This window comes from Oncorhynchus gorbuscha, linkage group LG23, assembly GCF_021184085.1.
Source record: "Oncorhynchus gorbuscha isolate QuinsamMale2020 ecotype Even-year linkage group LG23, OgorEven_v1.0, whole genome shotgun sequence".
Taxonomy (NCBI): Eukaryota; Metazoa; Chordata; class Actinopteri; order Salmoniformes; family Salmonidae; genus Oncorhynchus; species Oncorhynchus gorbuscha.
The window spans coordinates 34,133,621-34,154,201 of NC_060195.1; positions in this window are offsets into that span (position 1 = coordinate 34,133,621).

The following is a 20,581-nucleotide window of genomic DNA, read 5'->3' on the forward strand; positions in this document are numbered from 1 at the left end:
AACTGCCGCATCACTTCTAATGTGTAACAGTGGGTCAGCGGTTTGTTGTGTGTCCCCCTTTAAGAAAGGGAGAACGGATATGAATTAAAACAGTATCTTGTAAGCCATTGTTTGTTGTGGGTACAGGCCTCCACTTCAGACACTGAGGGGCTGGTAGATAATGAGTTGTTCTAGAACTTTCCAGGGTAAAGGGTATAAAAGAAGGGAAGGAGTGGGAAACTCTTTGACCATGATCAGATGTCAGGGAGACACACCACTTCGTTTTGTTTTACAAACAAAGATAATGGGGCCATATTTAAACTAATTAGCCTGCATTTAACTGAACGCTTTGTCAAGGTTTAACAACACTAAAGGTCCACAAAATTAAAATGTCAAAAATAGAAGATTTGTTTATATTCATCTTTGAAATATTTATTAATGTATGGTTCAAACTATGTATTAAGAAATGACTTTTAAAAGCATGAAGTCTTAGTATCTGTAAAGCTATAGGCATAGAGTAAGAGTATGTGTTTGGCCTCCAAGTAACTGCCAAATACAGTGACTAACCCAGGCTCGAGTGGTTGTTATACGATAAGAATGTTCAGCATCCATTTCATCACCCATTTCCTTGCTCTTACCACCGAATGGCACAGCTGCCACGTGAGAATTTTAGATTTTTGTTCCCCTATGATTTAATGTGTGCTAACTGGCAGGAACCTCTCGTTGAAAGGTGTACGCTTCGCTATGAGCAATTAAGCTGCATTTGGAGCTGAGTGAGGCAAAGCACCTTAAGAATAGGAAAGTAGAGGTAAACTGAACAGTGCAGAAAATTGGGACAAACAGAGCAACATGCAGAAAAGCATCTCGGCTCTAGTTGTGTAAGTGTAGAATAGCTGTCTAAATGCATCTCCCAATTAAACGTGCTTCTTCTGCCAGGCAAAGAATTGGCAGGGAACTATGACGAAAAGTATTGCCACGTTTTAAAAGCTGCCTCCTTCAGAGTTAAGGGGTGACAGGTGGGGGTGGGATCATTTGCACCAAAATGGAAAATCTGCTTTAAATATGGACAGATGTCTTCATACAGTACATGTGATGCGGGGGGTTACGGCGGGGGTGAGACCAAGACGGAAGGATGGAGCTCTCCTCCAGGAGATGGTGCTTCCTGAGTGATGAGAGGGCACAGGAAGGAGAGGGTGAAAGAGGAGAGGAGGAAAGAAGGGAAGAGAAGAGAAGGGGAAGTTTACACTCTCGGTGGGGGGAGACATTTCCCTGAACACCAGTTGATGGGTCTCTCTGTCCCACAAAGAGTGGAGTGGTGCTGTCTACAGAGCTGCAGAACAGCCCTGTCTCTGTCTGGATTAGACCCTGCCTGGCTGCAGCACACAAAGGAGAGCTCAAGTAAACGGTTCATGAATGCTGATTAATTGATGCCATTTTTCTGCAGTGTGCCATGGAGATTTAGAGGGATGGGGACTGGGGAGGGTGTGTGGGAGGGGGAGAGTGTTGGCTGTTCAGGGTGTTAGGTTGTTGTTGTCTTGGATGCTCACTGTCTAAGTAGGACTACCCTACTTCTGAGTTTCAGAAGTCATTTTCCTGCAAAGTACTGTAAGTACTACTTCTTTGAAATAAAAAACAACAACCTCAACTTCAAATATCACACTGCCCATCTCTAAACCCTCTAAACTTAATTAACAGTTATCATTGCCACATTTAACCAGCACTGTCTTCCAGTCCAAGCTCAGGTGGAACCGGCTGAGATGGAGGTTCCCACGAGGGGGTTGAGGGGTACAGGTGTCCTGGGAGAGTGAGGGTGGCCCGGGGGATGGAGGGGCGAACCACTGGCCCATAGCCCGCCTCAATGGAGGGATCCCAGGGGCCAACTCAAAAGGCCGGGTTCCACTTGATGGAGAAAGAAAGGGGCTGTTTCAGCCACTGCCCAGCAGGAAAGATCTGGTCGTGGAAGACCTCTTTCAGGACTCTCTGTTTGTCTGAAGGCTGTCACAGCAGATGAGTACTCAGCAAACAGCGTGAACAAGGATTTGAACCAGAAAACCAACAGAGCCTTGACAATATTGTGATTGGGACTTGTCTCTTTAGTGGGGGCTGAAAGGCGAATTGAGAGCAGGGACAAGTGCGCATTCAGAGCTGGACGTGGAAGCTTTCTGGTTGTTTTTTGATGGATTCTGGCAGATAAATCGCAGTCTGTATGTGTTGGACAAAGTTAAATCATGTTAATCTCCTCTTTCGCTCATTTAAGGTAGAATGGGTGTGAACCTGATCCACTTCCTGTCCTCTTCTTCATTGAGGTCTCACAAAGTCATTGGGTAATCTTATGTCCACTTTGTTCTGTCTTGAAACATTTGGGTGTCCTTGTCAAGTCGCCATGTTGGCACTGACCACTATCCCTCTGAAAATGTATTGAAATAAACATCAATCAGTAGATGATTCAATAAATAATTTAAATTGATTTAAATGTACAGTTCAACATCATTTCAGTTTCTGGCTTTTCCATTTCTTGTTCCTGACCCTGTCCTCCTGGCAGGCGGATGCTGCAGGGTACCACTCAGAGCTGCCGCTGTGTGGAGCTCAGAGGTAACCTATAGAGTTTAACCATGGTACCATGTGATACCTTTCATCTTCTCCCAATATGGACTATGTCAGGGTCTGTCTGGGGTTAGGATTCACCTTTCCTTGTTGCTTTAGGCACCACATGCGAGCATATAAACTCACACACACACACACACACACACACACACACACACACACACACACACACACACACACACACACACACACACACACACACACACACACACACACACACACACACACACACACACACACACACACACACACACACACACACACACACACACACACACACACACAGACAGACATACTCACACAAATACGCTCATGTGTATACACAGACACTCACGTGCTTCCGTACACACCTGTCACCTGGAAACCATACAGAGAGATTAGTGGGGAAGCCTCTGCTTATTACACTGAAGGAGAGGAATGGGCCTAGATTAACCTCCATCTCACATAGGGGGTCTGTCTATCATGCAGCACAAATGAGACATCATATTTTCTGGTAAAACTGTGTTTTATAAAGTGAACCTCATTTGATGCTATTGCATTGCTTTTAGTTTACCTCAATATAATCACAGTGTTTGTATTTTTTCTAAATAAAATGTTCACACTAAGAGTGAAAATGACATTAAACGTTGAAAACGAACAGAAAGAGCAGGCTGGATCGGTGGGAGTAGATTACACATAAAAACGAACCGATTTTATGCTGCTATTTTGTTTCCTTTTTGACTTTGTATATATTAATTGACCTATTTATCCATTTGATGGTGGGGGTAGAGAGGCTAAGAAAGAGCAATGTTGTCTGTTGGATGAGTAGCTCGAACTTTGAAGGTTTGTGAAGAGAGAAGGCTTGTGATGGAATGGGCCTGGGAAGGACTGTGACTTCTCCATTGAGAATGAAGGGGCACGCTGAATTAGCTTGATTTGCCTGTGAATGGGAGCTTTCCATTGTTCCTGTTAGGGAGCTGTCAGATCCAATAGAGAAAGTGAAAACCTCCTTTTATCCACCTTTTCCAAGTGAAACTGAACAGGCAATCAATAACTGAATTCAGGCCCTGGGGAAAGTCAAACGGAATGATATGGAGGTGTTATAAAGGGAGTATTTGTCAAATTGCTAACGGGGGAAAAAATAAAATAACTGATGTCATTTGGGTACAGTTTGGTAGAGAGAATAACAGCAAATTGAAAATAACGCATCAATCATCCCAGCAAATTGAATGATTATGTCTGGGATGGAATAACTAAATACTACTGAAAAGAAATACAATTATGGCTATTTTATTTTATTTAACTAGGCAAGTCAGTTAAGAACAAATTCTTATTTTACAATGACAACCAACCCTGGCCAAACCCTCCCCTAACCCGGACAACGCTGGGCCAATTGGGCGCCACCAGGGTCTGTATTGATGCCTCTTGCACGGAGACGCAGTGCCTTAGACCGCTGCGCCACTCGGTAGCCTTACCAAGATAAACTGATTTCATAAACATTTTAGGTTATTGTGATGTTATGTTGATGTCATTAGCTATATTTGTTTTAAGTCACATGGTTCATTGCAAGTCTGGAAACATTCATTTGAAAACTGCAGGATACCTGTTTTGAGAATGTAAAATTAACTATACACATTCAACACAAGGATTTACTTTTTAAATCAAACTTGATGAGATTCCATTTAATCTGTTCTAACCAAAATGTAGATGTTTTGGGAAAAATTCCTAATGAATAAAGAGTTCACGGCATATACGGAGACTATTAACAACAGACGGTAACTATTTGTGATTCTTTTTGAAAGACACTCCGTATATCACTGTCTGTAATAAGACAGAAGAATTGGGAGTGTCAAACTTTTTTAATTAAAGGAATGACACCATATTATTTTGGGGTTTCATTATATTGACCTTATTGTGCTATTGTCCCGTCCCTGACACCATGATAATGCCTGAATACAGGCGGAATTATGCTGAGGATAAAAAGATCCTATAGTGGCAGCCCGGTTCAATTATCCCTCTAAACACTGACAACACGGAGAGAATAAAACACAAGCCACAGTCCAAGCTGCTCCCAAGACCTCTCTTCTTTGTTATAACAACCATTGTTACAGACCTGAGCAACATTGTTACAGATCTGAGCAACATTGTTACAGAACTGACAACATTGTTACAGAACTGAGCAACATTGTTACAGAACTGAGCAACATTGTTACAGAACTGAGCAACATTGTTACAGACCTGAGCAACATTGTTACAGAACTGAGCAACATTGTTACAGACCTGAGCAACATTGTTACAGAACTGAGCAACATTGTTACAGACCTGAGCAACATTGTTACAGAACTGAGCAACATTGTTACAGACCTGAGCAACATTGTTACAGACCTGAGCAACATTGTTACAGACCTGAGCAACATTGTTACAGAACTGAGTAACATTGTTACAGACCTGAGCAACATTGTTACAGACCTGAGCAACATTGTTACAGACCTGAGCAACATTGTTACAGACCTGAGCAACATTGTTACAGAACTGAGCAACATTGTTACAGACCTGAGCAACATTGTTACAGAACTGGGCAACATTGTTACAGAACTGAGCAACATTGTTACAGACCTGAGCAACATTGTTACAGACCTGAGCAACATTGTTACAGACCTGAGCAACATTGTTACAGACCTGAGCAACATTGTTACAGAACTGAGCAACATTGTTACAGACCTGAGCAACATTGTTACAGAACTGAGCAACATTGTTACAGAACTGAGCAACATTGTTACAGACCTGAGCAACATTGTTACAGAACTGAGCAACATTGTTACAGACCTGAGCAACATTGTTACAGACCTGAGCAACATTGTTACAGACCTGAGCAACATTGTTACAGAACTGACAACATTGTTACAGAACTGAGCAACATTGTTACAGACCTGAGCAACATTGTTACAGACCTGAGCAACATTGTTACAGACCTGAGCAACATTGTTACAGAACTGAGCAACATTGTTACAGACCTGAGCAACATTGTTACAGACCTGAGCAACATTGTTACAGACCTGAGCAACATTGTTACAGAACTGAGTAACATTGTTACAGACCTGAGCAACATTGTTACAGACCTGAGCAACATTGTTACAGACCTGAGCAACATTGTTACAGACCTGAGCAACATTGTTACAGACCTGAGCAACATTGTTACAGAACTGGGCAACATTGTTACAGAACTGAGCAACATTGTTACAGACCTGAGCAACATTGTTACAGACCTGAGCAACATTGTTACAGACCTGAGCAACATTGTTACAGAACTGAGCAACATTGTTACAGACCTGAGCAACATTGTTACAGACCTGAGCAACATTGTTACAGAACTGAGCAACATTGTTACAGACCTGAGCAACATTGTTACAGAACTGAGCAACATTGTTACAGACCTGAGCAACATTGTTACAGAACTGAGCAACATTGTTACAGAACTGAGCAACACTGTTACAGAACTGAGCAACATTGTTACAGAACTGAGCAACATTGTTACAGAACTGAGCAACATTGTTACAGACCTGAGCAACATTGTTACAGAACTGAGCAACATTGTTACAGACCTGAGCAACATTGTTACAGAACTGAGCAACATTGTTACAGACCTGAGCAACATTGTTACAGAACTGAGCAACATTGTTACAGACCTGAGCAACATTGTTACAGAACTGAGCAACATTGTTACAGAACTGAGCAACATTGTTACAGACCTGAGCAACATTGTTACAGAACTGAGCAACATTGTTACAGACCTGAGCAACATTGTTACAGACCTGAGCAACATTGTTACAGACCTGAGCAACATTGTTACAGAACTGAGCAACACTGTTACAGAACTGAGCAACATTGTTACAGACCTGAGCAACATTGTTACAGACCTGAGCAACATTGTTACAGAACTGAGCAACATTGTTACAGAACTGAGCAACACTGTTACAGAACTGAGTAACATGAATGCAGAGGAGAATTTGAGGTGCTTACTTTTTCAGTTAGTTACACACACTTGCTTGTAGATCCTTTGTCATTGTGTTTGATTTGTGTTCAACGATTTTTGTATAATATATATACAAATATATATATATATTTAATCATATATATATATATATATATATATACATTTTAAAGTTAATTTAAAAGACAAAATCCTGGTGTACTTCAGCAAATATTATGCCAAAACATGTAAACAAAAACACAACACTGACTGTGAAACAAACAACGTATTGTGAGAAATAGAACACATATAGCAGGACAAATATACTGTAATTATCTGTGAATTGTGCGTCTGCTAAATGACTTAAATGTAAATGTAAATGTAACACGTTTCCTACAGAACTGTGAGATGAGAAAATAGAGAGAAACATTCAGTGTATATTACCGTCCGCTGGGTTCAAAAGCTGTTCATATCGGCTTCTTAAATACATTCATCAACTAATTTCCCCATATTGGTGCTTCCAATTTTTACGCTGGATGGAGAAAATTAATCGGATCATTTAGCCTCATCAATCAATTTAGTAATTGAGGTCTTAATTGATGGCAGTGATCTACAGTTAATTGAGCACCTCTATTTTAGCCTGTCATTGTTAACGGTGCTCAGATACACTACCCAGCAACTGGCCCAAGTCTTTGGGTGAGTTTGGATAAAAGATACAAGTTTTGTTTCCTGTTCCCATTCTCTGAAATAAACGACCAAAATAAACACTTATATTGTTAAACAGCCAAAACAAACATTTATATTGTTAAACCACCAAAACAAACATTTATATTGTTAAACAGCCAAAACGAACATTTATATTGTTAAACCACCAAAACAAACATTTATATTGTTAAACAGCCAAAACAAACATCTATATTGTTAAACAACAAATACATGTAGCCACATTTCAAAATCTAACTCCAAAATATTTTTTTCTCCATAATAGCAAATTCAGAAACTCAATCTAAATTTGGGTGTTTGAAATTGTTGATGCAATTTTACACTGTGAAACTACTCTTTTCCTTCCAATGACGAGGGCATGTGAGTTTTTCACCAAAGTAATAGTCGGCCATCCATCTTCTGTGCACTGTCACGCGATAAAACTGTGACAAAGAAATCATTAGGTCTAATGAGTGTCTCAGTCACCTCAGACTGGGAGCCTGGTGGACAGCCCTGCACCACAGAGCAACTATTCCCATGCATTCCACGTCACTGTCCTCCTTTCTCTCCACCTCAAAACCCTTATACCTTCACACTCTCCCCCAAATCCCCCCTTTCTCAGAGTAACCAGTCCAGTTAAACACTTTAGGCCCTGGGCTAAGAGAGTGGTCGGGAGACCATAAAGGGGGTTAAGTCGCCAAGCTCTCCCAGGATCGAGTCACTATCGCCGGGGCTAGCTAGGTAGGGCTGTGACTAGGGCTGAGACTGTGGTGCTGGAGGGCAGCACCCTTAATTGGGTTAGAGAATACTTTAATTACGGCAGGTTCTCACATTCCTGCTCCGGAGCGAGGACGCCTCCAAACACAATACGAGCCTGAGCCTGGGTGGAAAGAAAAACAGCGAACTCCAGGCCCGGAGTGCAGCTGCGAGGCAATTATCATCAAGCACTCCCACATCTGTGTACCCACAATCCCACAGCTGCTGGCATTGATACTGTAGATGCAGAGCAGGAGAGTGAAAGCTCAGGTCGCCCTCCAGGGCCCCAGTATCGCCTGTGAGATGGGTGCCATGCCTCTATTCATCACATTGAGGTATCTGTGACACCTCAGAGCATTGAACCTGTTTACAATTTCAAACGAACTGTCACACACTGGCAACAGAGTGTGCTCATTGTTGACATAGAGTGTTGGATAAATGTTTATTTCATTATGCAAAAATCCCAGGAGACTTTATAGGACGGCTAAGTGCCGAGGGTATACAGCCCTTGTCAGCCTTAGCGACAGTGTAAACTCCCACCTGCCCCAAATCTGCTATTTGCTGTTGTAATGGACACTTCCTTAAGAGGTGATAGGCCTTGGAGATGGAAATGTCACATTAACAACAGCAGCATCAGGTAGAGGAGAGGTCCTATAACTGGAGAGGCCTGAAGTTTTGTTCCCCCAAGATTCTAGCATATTGTATTCACACTTTCTACATTTTTAGGTGTAGATTGTCAAATAATTTTTCTTTCATAAAAATGTATTTGTTATCTGAAGTAGGGCTGGTAGTCAAGTGGTTGTTAGTACAGTAGTAATCTTAGTAGATGTGAGGTCATATTATATATGGGTTGGGTACTAACAAAGTGTTTCTTGATTATTTGTTTGGCAGCAGACTATGAAAATGGGGGAGTGTGAAGCTGTGAGAGTATCTGAATATGTTTAGGTAGTGTAAAAAAGTGTGAATTTGGTAAAAGTGCTGTAGCATTGTAGAAATGTGTTTGGGTGTGAACGATTTGAGGAATGAGGTGTATGTGTGTGAGGGGGCTGTGAGTGTCAGTGAGTGGGCCCGTTTGTGAGAATAACTCATCCCTACCATGACAGAGAGGGGCTAGTGTGGGAGAGGGTAGATGAGTGGGGCTTTACACAGAAGGGTAGAGGGGGTGTAGTAGGGGGTAGATGGGCTGCCCTGCCTGTCAGAGCTGAAGGCTGCTGGAAGACTCAGCGGGAGTCCCGCTTGGCCCCCAGGATGCCCTGTTGCTACGGCAAGGCCCCGGAATGTGACCAGCACACAATGGGTTCTTAGGGATCAGAGGGCACTCCGATTTGATAACCACATTAAAGTCCCAGCAACATCTGTTGGGGTGCAGGAGAAAGGGCCTATCACCAGGCTCTAACCCCCCAGAACAACAATCATTAACCCCAAACCTTGAGAGAGAAGAGGGACAACGGCCCTCTATTTGTCAGCCGCCCTGCTCCGGGGGCTAATGTTTTACCACCAAACAGCGTGAGAAGAGGAGCTGGCAGGGCCTCCATGCAAACGAGAGAGGGATGATGGAGAGAGGAGGGAATGATGGAGGGAGGAGAGGTTTACCATAGTTTCCTCACATCATTAGCGGAATGGCATCATAATTTATGGGACCTACACATAAACACCCCCACACCTCCACAAAAGACCTCCATCTTGAAAAACGGCAATTAAGTTGTCTCTATTCAACTGCTAGCAAGCATTAATTCAAGTCAAGTTCTATAAGAAATAAAAAAAATAATCAGTTCATATTTTATATAACTATGGACACAAGGGGGTAAATGAAACTCTGGAACCCTGACACACTACATGGCCAAAAGTATGTGGACATCCTTTCAAATGAGTGGATTCGGCTAGTTCAGCCACATCCGTTGCTGACAGGTGTATAAAATCAAGTGCACAGCCATAAAATCTCCCACAGACAAACATTGGCAGTAGAATGGCCCATATTGAAGAGCTCAGTGACTTTAAATGTGGCAACGTCATAGGATGCCACCTTTCCAACAATTCAGTTCGTCAAATTTCTGCCGTGCTAGAGCTATCCCGGTCAACTGTAAGTTCTGTTATTGTGAAGTGTAAACGTCTAGGAGCAACAACGGCTCAGCCGCTGATGTAATTGGTAGACCACACAAGCTCACACTTGGCGCCTAAAATCATCTGTCCTCGATTGCAACACTCACCACTGAGTTCCAAATTGCCTCTGGAAGCAACGTCAGCACAAGTCCTGTTTGTCGGGAGCTTCATTAAATTAATTTCCATGGCCGAGCAGCCGCACACAAGCATAAGATCACCATGCACAATAACAAGCATCACCTGGAGTGGTGTAAAGCTCGCCGCAGTTGGACTCTGGAGCAATGGAAATGCGTTTTCTGGAGTGATGAATCATGCTTCACCATCTGATAGACCAACAGACGAATCTGGGGTTGGTGGATGTCAGGAGAAGGCTACCTGTCCAAATGTACAGTGCCAACTGTAAAGTTTGGGGGAGGAGAGTCGCTCTGGATAAGAGCGTCTGCTAAATGACTTAAATGTAAATGTAAATGTAGGAGGAATAATGGTCGGGGCTTTTTTTCATAGTTCGGGCTAAGCCCCTTAGTTCCAGTGAAGGGACATCTTAACACCACAGCATACAATGACATTCTAGACGATTCTGTGCTTCCAACTGTGTGGCAGCAGATTGGGGAAGGCCCATTCCTGTTTCAGCATGACAATGCCCCCACGCACAAAGCGATGTCCATATAGAAATGGTTTGTCGACATCGGTGTAGAAGAACTTGACTGGTCTGCACAGAGCCCTGACCTCAACCCCATCGAACACCTTTGGGATGAATTGGAACACTGACTGCGAGCCAGGCCTAATCTCCCCCGAACATCAGTGACTGACCTCTCTAATGCTCTTGTGACTGAATGGAAGCATTAAGGTTCCACCAACCTCCTGTGATGCCCATGATTTTGGAATGAGATGGTCGACGAGCAGGTGTCCACATATTTTTGGTCATGTGCTATATGTCCTGTTGGTAATAAGATTTGGCAAGGTCTGGAGAAAGACAAGAGGGCCGAGATGGTGAAAGAACAGGTGTCCTGTCACAAAGGGGCTTCTCAGGCTCTAGGATGCTCCTGTATGATTCGTGGGTCAGCAACAAGCCTCATCATCTGCCTCCACAGGTTTCAAACGAAGGCCGTCTCTCTTGGATGAATAATTAGGAAACAAAGGCTCATGGGGGAGGAAAGGAGAGGAGAGGCAAGCCAAGGCTAACAGGCCAGATGCAGAGGAGGAGGTAAGCTTTTAGCCCTGTGGTCCATCCACACACACACACACACACACACACACACACACACACACACACACACACACACACACACACACACACACACACACACACACACACACACACACACACACACACACACACACACACACACACACACACACACACACACACACACACACACACACACGAAGCATCCACCTCCTCAATGTATTCCCTGGAGATGAAGGGCCTGCAGGAGGTGCCCCAATGCACAGGCTCCTCAAGTGCCTCCACACAAGTAATCCCATTCACTCCAGCTCATTACATGGGCAATTAAGTGCTGGCTTGGGGTGGTAGGGATGGTAGAGGTGCGGTAGCGGTGGGGCGGTACATTAGTGCAGTGTGGGGGGCGGGGGTACATTACGGAGGCCGGGTATGGGGGGGGGTCGCCTGTTGGTCTAAGGACCCCCCATCCACACACACACATGCCTCCCTCCTCCTCGCCATCTCTGCTCTTTCTTCACCTGGGCCGGCTTCATGTGGACACCTGCCTCTCCTAATGAAGATCCATTGCTTCATTTCCATTTCTGGAGTCATATCAGAGACAGTGAAGCAACAAAACAAGCCTGTTTCCTCCCCGCCCAGGCCTGGAGGGCCAGATTGAATGACATGGCTAAGTGCTCTGGCGGAGCAGGGGCAGCTGCGGAGCCTGAAAATGGGATTTGGTCCGGGGGGCTGATCTGAAGTGGGGGGCCTGGAGGATGGAGAGGGATGGATAGGGCCCTGTGTTTGGATTGGCTACAATGGCAGCCGTGTGCTACCTCAGCAGCTCCTTAACAGTAATGAGGCTTTCTGCAGAGCAGGATGAGGAGAGGAGGAGAGGAGAGGAGTGGGGGTGCCACTACACACCTACCTCACACACTGCTCTCACCTCCTTAGCAGACAAGAGCCACGCTACTCTGACACACACAATAACATGCACACTCGCGTACAAGCTCACACAACACCTCCACAAATCCATTTAGAAAATAAATAAATGACAAAACACATGGGTGTACAAAAATATGGGGTTTTAGACAATCTCGATATGGTAGCAGCTGTGATCTGAGTTTAAAACGTATTTCTCAGGACTATGTATCATAATGAATAGTGTAGTTAGTAGATGAAGTAGTACAAGGCTATTAAATGTAGTCAAGTTTAGTCCTACCCGGGCAGGACGGCTGCTTGTGGGAACCTGAGCTTTTAACCCTGGCAACAAGCTCTGAACAAACAAACAGCAGGCCACCATTACTGTTTGAGACCACAAAAAACAAAGGGGGGGGGGGGCAAGATCGAGACCAGAATGGGGACAAGGGTTAAGAGACAGAGTCAAGACCAAATGAAGACCTTGATTGTAATTTTGTAAAATGACCCCCATAATAAGAGTTTGAAATGTCCAGTATTTCTGTGTTCATATTTCAGAACAACATATGGATTCTTCAGAATAGTGAAAAATCCATGCTGAGGTAAAATAGAGCCACTCTACAAATGATTACGAGCCCAAACACAATGGGCAACAATGGGCCTTCTACGCCTTCAGAGAAGGGCTCAGGATTTATAAAATAATGATTATAATAATGATAATGTTATTACTTTTTTCAACATTGTTTGGATTTCATCTCTTCAGTTCTTGTTGGAAAGGAAATGGTTAACACTGAAGAGAAAATGTTTTATTTTTATTTTTTGCTGGTCTTTGGGGAGATAAATCTAGGTTGCTTGGTCAGCCATTGGCTAGGTGTCAAGGCTGTGGGTAACTGGTGAAAGGACTCAGGCACAGGAGAGCTGAGATGTGTGGACAAGGTATTTAGTACAAGAAAACACCAGTATTAAACACTATACAATGTTTAATGAAATGAAAACCAGGTGTGTACGAAAACAGGACAAATGGATATATGAAAAATGGCGCGTGAAGGCTAGAGAGCCTGTGACGTCGATCGCCGAACGCCGCCCAAACAAGGAGAGGAACCGACTTCGGAGGAAGTCGTGACACCCAGGAGGAATATGACACTTATTTTAAAAAATCTGACAAGCAAACACTTAGATATGGTAATTTTCACATTTTCATAAATTCTTAGAATGTTTGGGAATTACGTATAGTAATGCATTTGTGAAAATTCTATAGCAATATAGAGTTGGAAAGTGACCGTGCGTTTGGACAATTAATAGACACTGCAGTAAATAAAACCGAATAAAAACATCTGTCTTCTCCAGGACCAGAGTCTACGGAGACCAGAGCTACAGTAGACCTTTATACAAACAAGTCAATTGCCACATGGGCCTGTCATCATTTACTTTGAACTAGACTGTGTGTTTACAGGCAGTTGCAACAATGCAACTTTAGATCATTAGAACGATCATTAGTTTGCCATCAAAATTGCACTGATAAACAATGGGGAATTGTAGCCTCTTCGTCCTTCTGCAGCTTGCCTGTCAATGCATGCTTGTCCCAACCAAGCACCCAAGCTAACTGGCTAAAGTTGGCTAGCTTGCTAGCTAGCTACTTCCAGACACAAATGAGAGAAAAGCTCACTCTGACCATTTTACTCGCCATAGCAGAGCTTGACTAGGGTGTTATCTAGAGCGTTCTTGACTAACTATAACTTTTTTTGCTTACGTTTACTGACACCGGTCATATTCAGCAGGTGTTGCGTGCTCTAGCACACTCAGACGAGGGTGCTCTGAAATCGGAGTAGATAGCCAGAGTGAATTTGAGAAATCAAGCAAGAGACATGCTAACTGTATAACAGTTTCAAGTTCTTGCTAGCTAACCAAATTACACCTGCATCTCTAGATGTGTCCACCAAAAAATGATATGAGGGGAAAAAGTCAGTCCCTCACTCCTCTAATGGCATGACATCCTCCTAGCAGCTAGCTAGCTATCTAGCTAACATTAGGCTCTGTGTTTTTAGCTGGATACTGAAATAATAGATAGATACTAACAGATACGCTATTAGCCACATTATGACTGACTTGTGCTCATTGCCCTTTGTTAGTTTGATTGTGTTGACATTCCCAGCCTTAGTTACATTTGTCCGTTTTCATCCAGAATACTGAGTCATTGAAACTGAAACAGTGCATCCTGAATGGAGGCAGCAAACATTGTACCAGGTTGTGATTTACAACCTGATAGCAATATGTTTGGGACTGCCAAGAAATGTATTAGTGAATTATATTAATCATGCATTGTGCAGTGGGTGGGGGAGCCACCCCATCCATGTCCACCCCATCCATGTCTGTCCACCCCATCCTCTGTCCACCCCATCCATGTCTTCTCCCCTGATGCAAACAGAGCAGGATGACAATTGCCCATCACAAGTAACCTACTAACCTGTCACACTGAAGACCTATAGGTTCACCACTGTAAAAACCTGTCACACTGAAGGCCTAGAGGTTCACCACTGTACTAACCTGTCACACTGAAGGCCTAGAGGTTCACCACTGTACTAACCTGTCACACTGAAGACCTATAGGTTCACCACTGTACTAACCTGTCACACTGAAGACCTATAGGTTCACCACTGTACTAACCTGTCACACACTGAAGACCTATAGGTTCACCACTGTACTAACCTGTCACACTGAAGACCTATAGGTTCACCACTGTAATAACCTGTCACACTGAAGACCTATAGGTTCACCACTGTCACACACTGAAGACCTATAGGTTCACCACTGTCACACACTGAAGACCTATAGGTTCACCACTGTACTAACCTGTCACACTGAAGACCTATAGGTTCACCACTGTACTAACCTGTCACACTGAAGACCTATAGGTTCACCACTGTACTGAAGACCTGTTCACCACTGTACTGAAAGACCTATAGGTTCACCACTGTACTAACCTGTCACACTGAAGACCTATAGGTTCACCACTGTACTAACCTGTCACACACTGAAGACCTATAGGTTCACCACTGTACTAACCTGTCACACTGAAGACCTATAGGTTCACCACTGTAATAACCTGTCACACTGAAGACCTATAGGTTCACCACTGTCACACACTGAAGACCTATAGGTTCACCACTGTCACACACTGAAGACCTATAGGTTCACCACTGTACTAACCTGTCACACTGAAGACCTATAGGTTCACTACTGTACTAACCTGTCACACACTGAAGACCTATAGGTTCACCACTGTACTAACCTGTCACACTGAAGACCTATAGGTTCACTACTGTACTAACCTGTCACACTGAATACCTATAGGTTCACCACTGTACTAACCTGTCACACTGAAGACCTATAGGTTCACCACTGTACTAACCTGTCACACTGAAGACCTATAGGTTCACCACTGTATTAACCTGTCACACACTGAAGACCTATAGGTTCACCACTGTACTAACCTGTCACACACTGAAGACCTATAGGTTCACCACTGTCACACACTGAAGACCTATAGGTTCACCACTGTACTAACCTGTCACACACTAAAGACCTATAGGTTGACCACTGTACTAACCTGTCACACTGAAGACCTATAGGTTCACCACTGTACTAACCTGTCACACTGAAGACCTATAGGTTCACCACTGTAATAACCTGTCACACTGAAGACCTATAGGTTCACCACTGAAGACCTATAGGTTCACCACTGTAATAACCTGTCACACACTGAAGACCTATAGGTTCACCACTGTACTAACCTGTCACACACTGAAGACCTATAGGTTCACCACTGTAATAACCTGTCACACACTGAAGACCTATAGGTTCACCACTGTCACACACTGAAGACCTATAGGTTCACCACTGTACTAACCTGTCACACACTGAAGACCTATAGGTTCACCACTGTCACACACTGAAGACCTATAGGTTCACCACTGTCACACACTGAAGACCTATAGGTTCACCACTGTCACACACTGAAGACCTATAGGTTCACCACTGTACTAACCTGTCACACACTGAAGACCTATAGGTTCACCACCGTACTAACCTGTCACACACTGAAGACCTATAGGTTCACCACTGTACTAACCTGTCACACTGAAGACCTATAGGTTCACCACTGTACTAACCTGTCACACTGAAGACCTATAGGTTCAACCTGTTACCTAAGACCTATAGTTCACCTGTCACACTGAAGACCTATAGGTTCACCACTGTACTAACCTGTCACACTGAAGACCTATAGGTTCACCACTGTACTAACCTGTCACACACTGAAGACCTATAGGTTCACCACTGTCACACACTGAAGACCTATAGGTTCACCACTGTACTAACCTGTCACACACTAAAGACCTATAGGTTGACCACTGTACTAACCTGTCACACTGAAGACCTATAGGTTCACCACTGTACTAACCTGTCACACTGAAGACCTATAGGTTCACCACTGTAATAACCTGTCACACTGAAGACCTATAGGTTCACCACTGTAATAACCTGTCACACTGAAGACCTATAGGTTCACCACTGTATTAACCTGTCACACTGAAGACCTATAGGTTCACCACTGAAGACCTATAGGTTCACCACTGTAATAACCTGTCACACACTGAAGACCTATAGGTTCACCACTGTACTAACCTGTCACACACTGAAGACCTATAGGTTCACCACTGTAATAACCTGTCACACACTGAAGACCTATAGGTTCACCACTGTCACACACTGAAGACCTATAGGTTCACCACTGTAATAACCTGTCACACACTGAAGACCTATAGGTTCACCACTGTCACACACTGAAGACCTATAGGTTCACCACTGTCACACACTGAAGACCTATAGGTTCACCACTGTAATAACCTGTCACACACTGAAGACCTATAGGTTCACCACTGTCACACACTGAAGACCTATAGGTTCACCACTGTAATAACCTGTCACACACTGAAGACCTATAGGTTCACCACTGTCACACACTGAAGACCTATAGGTTCACCACTGTACTAACCTGTCACACACTGAAGACCTATAGGTTCACCACTGTACTAACCTGTCACACACTGAAGACCTATAGGTTCACCACTGTACTAACCTGTCACACACTGAAGACCTATAGGTTCACCACTGTCACACACTGAAGACCTATAGGTTCACCACTGTACTAACCTGTCACACACTGAAGACCTATAGGTTCACCACTGTACTAACCTGTCACACTGAAGACCTATAGGTTCACCACTGTACTAACCTGTCACACTGAAGACCTATAGGTTCACCACTGTACTAACCTGTCACACTGAAGACCTATAGGTTCACCACTGTAATAACCTGTCACACTGAAGACCTATAGGTTCACCACTGTATTAACCTGTCACACTGAAGACCTATAGGTTCACCACTGAAGACCTATAGGTTCACCACTGTAATAACCTGTCACACACTGAAGACCTATAGGTTCACCACTGTACTAACCTGTCACACACTGAAGACCTATAGGTTCACCACTGTCACACACTGAAGACCTATAGGTTCACCACTGTACTAACCTGTCACACTGAAGACCTATAGGTTCACCACTGTAATAACACTGTCACACACTGAAGACCTATAGGTTCACCACTGAAGACCTATAGGTTCACCACTGTACCTGTCACACTGAAGACCTATAGGTTCACCACTGTACAACCTGTCACACACTGAAGACCTATAGGTTCACCACTGTACTGTCACACACTGAAGACCTATAGGTTCACCACTGTAATACTGAAGACCTATAGGTTCACCACTGTACTAACCTGTCACACTGAAGACCTATAGGTTCACCACTGTACTAACCTGTCACACTGAAGACCTATAGGTTCACCACTGTACTAACCTGTCACACTGAAGACCTATAGGTTCACCACTGTCAACCTGTCACACTGAAGACCTATAGGTTCACCACTGTACTAACCTGTCACACTGAAGACCTATAGGTTCACCACTGTACTAACCTGTCACACTGAAGACCTATAGGTTCACCACTGTACTAACCTGTCACACTGAAGACCTATAGGTTCACCACTGTAATAACCTGTCACACTGAAGACCTATAGGTTCACCACTGTAAACCTGTCACACTGAAGACCTATAGGTTCACCACTGTACTAACCTGTCACACTGAAGACCTATAGGTTCACCACTGTACTAACCTGTCACACTGAAGACCTATAGGTTCACCACTGTACACACTGAAGACCTGGTCACCACTGAAGAAGACCTATAGGTTCACCACTGTACTAACCTGTCACACACTGAAGACCTATAGGTTCACCACTGTAATAACCTGTCACACTGAAGACCTATAGGTTCACCACTGTACAACCTGTCACACTGAAGACCTATAGGTTCACCACTGTACTAACCTGTCACACACTGAAGACCTATAGGTTCACCACTGTCACCTGTCACTGAAGACCTATAGGTTCACCACTGTAATAACCTGTCACACACTGAAGACCTATAGGTTCACCACTGTACACACTAAGACCCTATAGGTTCACCACTGTAATAACCTGTCACACACTGAAGACCTATAGGTTCACCACTGTAATAACCTGTCACACTGAAGACCTATAGGTTCACCACTGTCAACCTGTCACACTGAAGACCTATAGGTTCACCACTGTACTAACCTGTCACACACTGAAGACCTATAGGTTCACCACTGTCACACACTGAAGACCTATAGGTTCACCACTGAAGACACTGAAGACCTAGGTTCACCACTGTCACACACTGAAGACCTATAGGTTCACCACTGTCACACACTGAAGACCTATAGGTTCACCACTGTACTAACCTGTCACACTGAAGACCTATAGGTTCACCACTGTACTAACCTGTCACACTGAAGACCTATAGGTTCACCACTTCACCACTGAAGACCTATAGGTTCACCACTGTACTAACCTGTCACACTGAAGACCTATAGGTTCACCACTGTACTAACCTGTCACACTGAAGACCTATAGGTTCACCACTGTAATAACCTGTCACACTGAAGACCTATAGGTTCACCACTGTCACACACTGAAGACCTATAGGTTCACCACTGTAAACCTGTCACACACTGAAGACCTAGGGTTCACCACTGTAATAACCTGTCACACACTGAAGACCTATAGGTTCACCACTGTACAACTGAAGACCTATAGGTTCACACACTGTCAAGAAGACCTATAGGTTCACCACTGTATTAACCTGTCACACACTGAAGACCTATAGGTTCACCACTGTCAACCTGTCTGAAGACCTATAGGTTCACCACTGTCACACTGAAGACCTATAGGTTCACCACTGTACTAACCTGTCACACACTAAAGACCTATAGGTTCACCACTGTACTAACCTGTCACACTGAAGACCTATAGGTTCACCACTGTCACACACTGAAGACCTATAGGTTCACCACTGTACTAACCTGTCACACTGAAGACCTATAGGTTCACCACTGTCACACACTGAAGACCTATAGGTTCACCACTGTCACACTGAAGACCTATAGGTTCACCACTGTCACACACTGAAGACCTATAGGTTCACCACTGTACTAACCTGTCACACACTGAAGACCTATAGGTTCACCACCGTACTAACCTGTCACACACTGAAGACCTATAGGTTCACCACTGTACTAACCTGTCACACTGAAGACCTATAGGTTCACCACTGTACTAACCTGTCACACTGAAGACCTATAGGTTCACCACTGTACTAACCTGTCACACTGAAGACCTATAGGTTCACCACTGTACTAACCTGTCACACTGAAGGCCTAGAGGTTCACCACTGTACTAACCTGTCACACACTGAAGACCTATAGGTTCACCACTGTACTAACCTGTCACACTGAAGACCTATAGGTTCACCACTGTACTAACCTGTCACACACTGAAGACCTATAGGTTCACCACTGTACTAACCTGTCACACTGAAGACCTATAGGTTCACCACTGTCACACACTGAAGACCTATAGGTTCACCACTGTAATAACCTGTCACACACTGAAGACCTATAGGTTCACCACTGTCACACACTGAAGACCTATAGGTTCACCACTGTAATAACCTGTCACACTGAAGACCTATAGGTTCACCACTGTATTAACCTGTCACACACTGAAGACCTATAGGTTCACCACTGTACTAACCTGTCACACACTGAAGACCTATAGGTTCACCACTGTCACACACTGAAGACCTATAGGTTCACCACTGTCACACACTGAAGACCTATAGGTTCACCACTGTAATAACCTGTCACACTGAAGACCTATAGGTTCACCACTGTATTAACCTGTCACACACTGAAGACCTATAGGTTC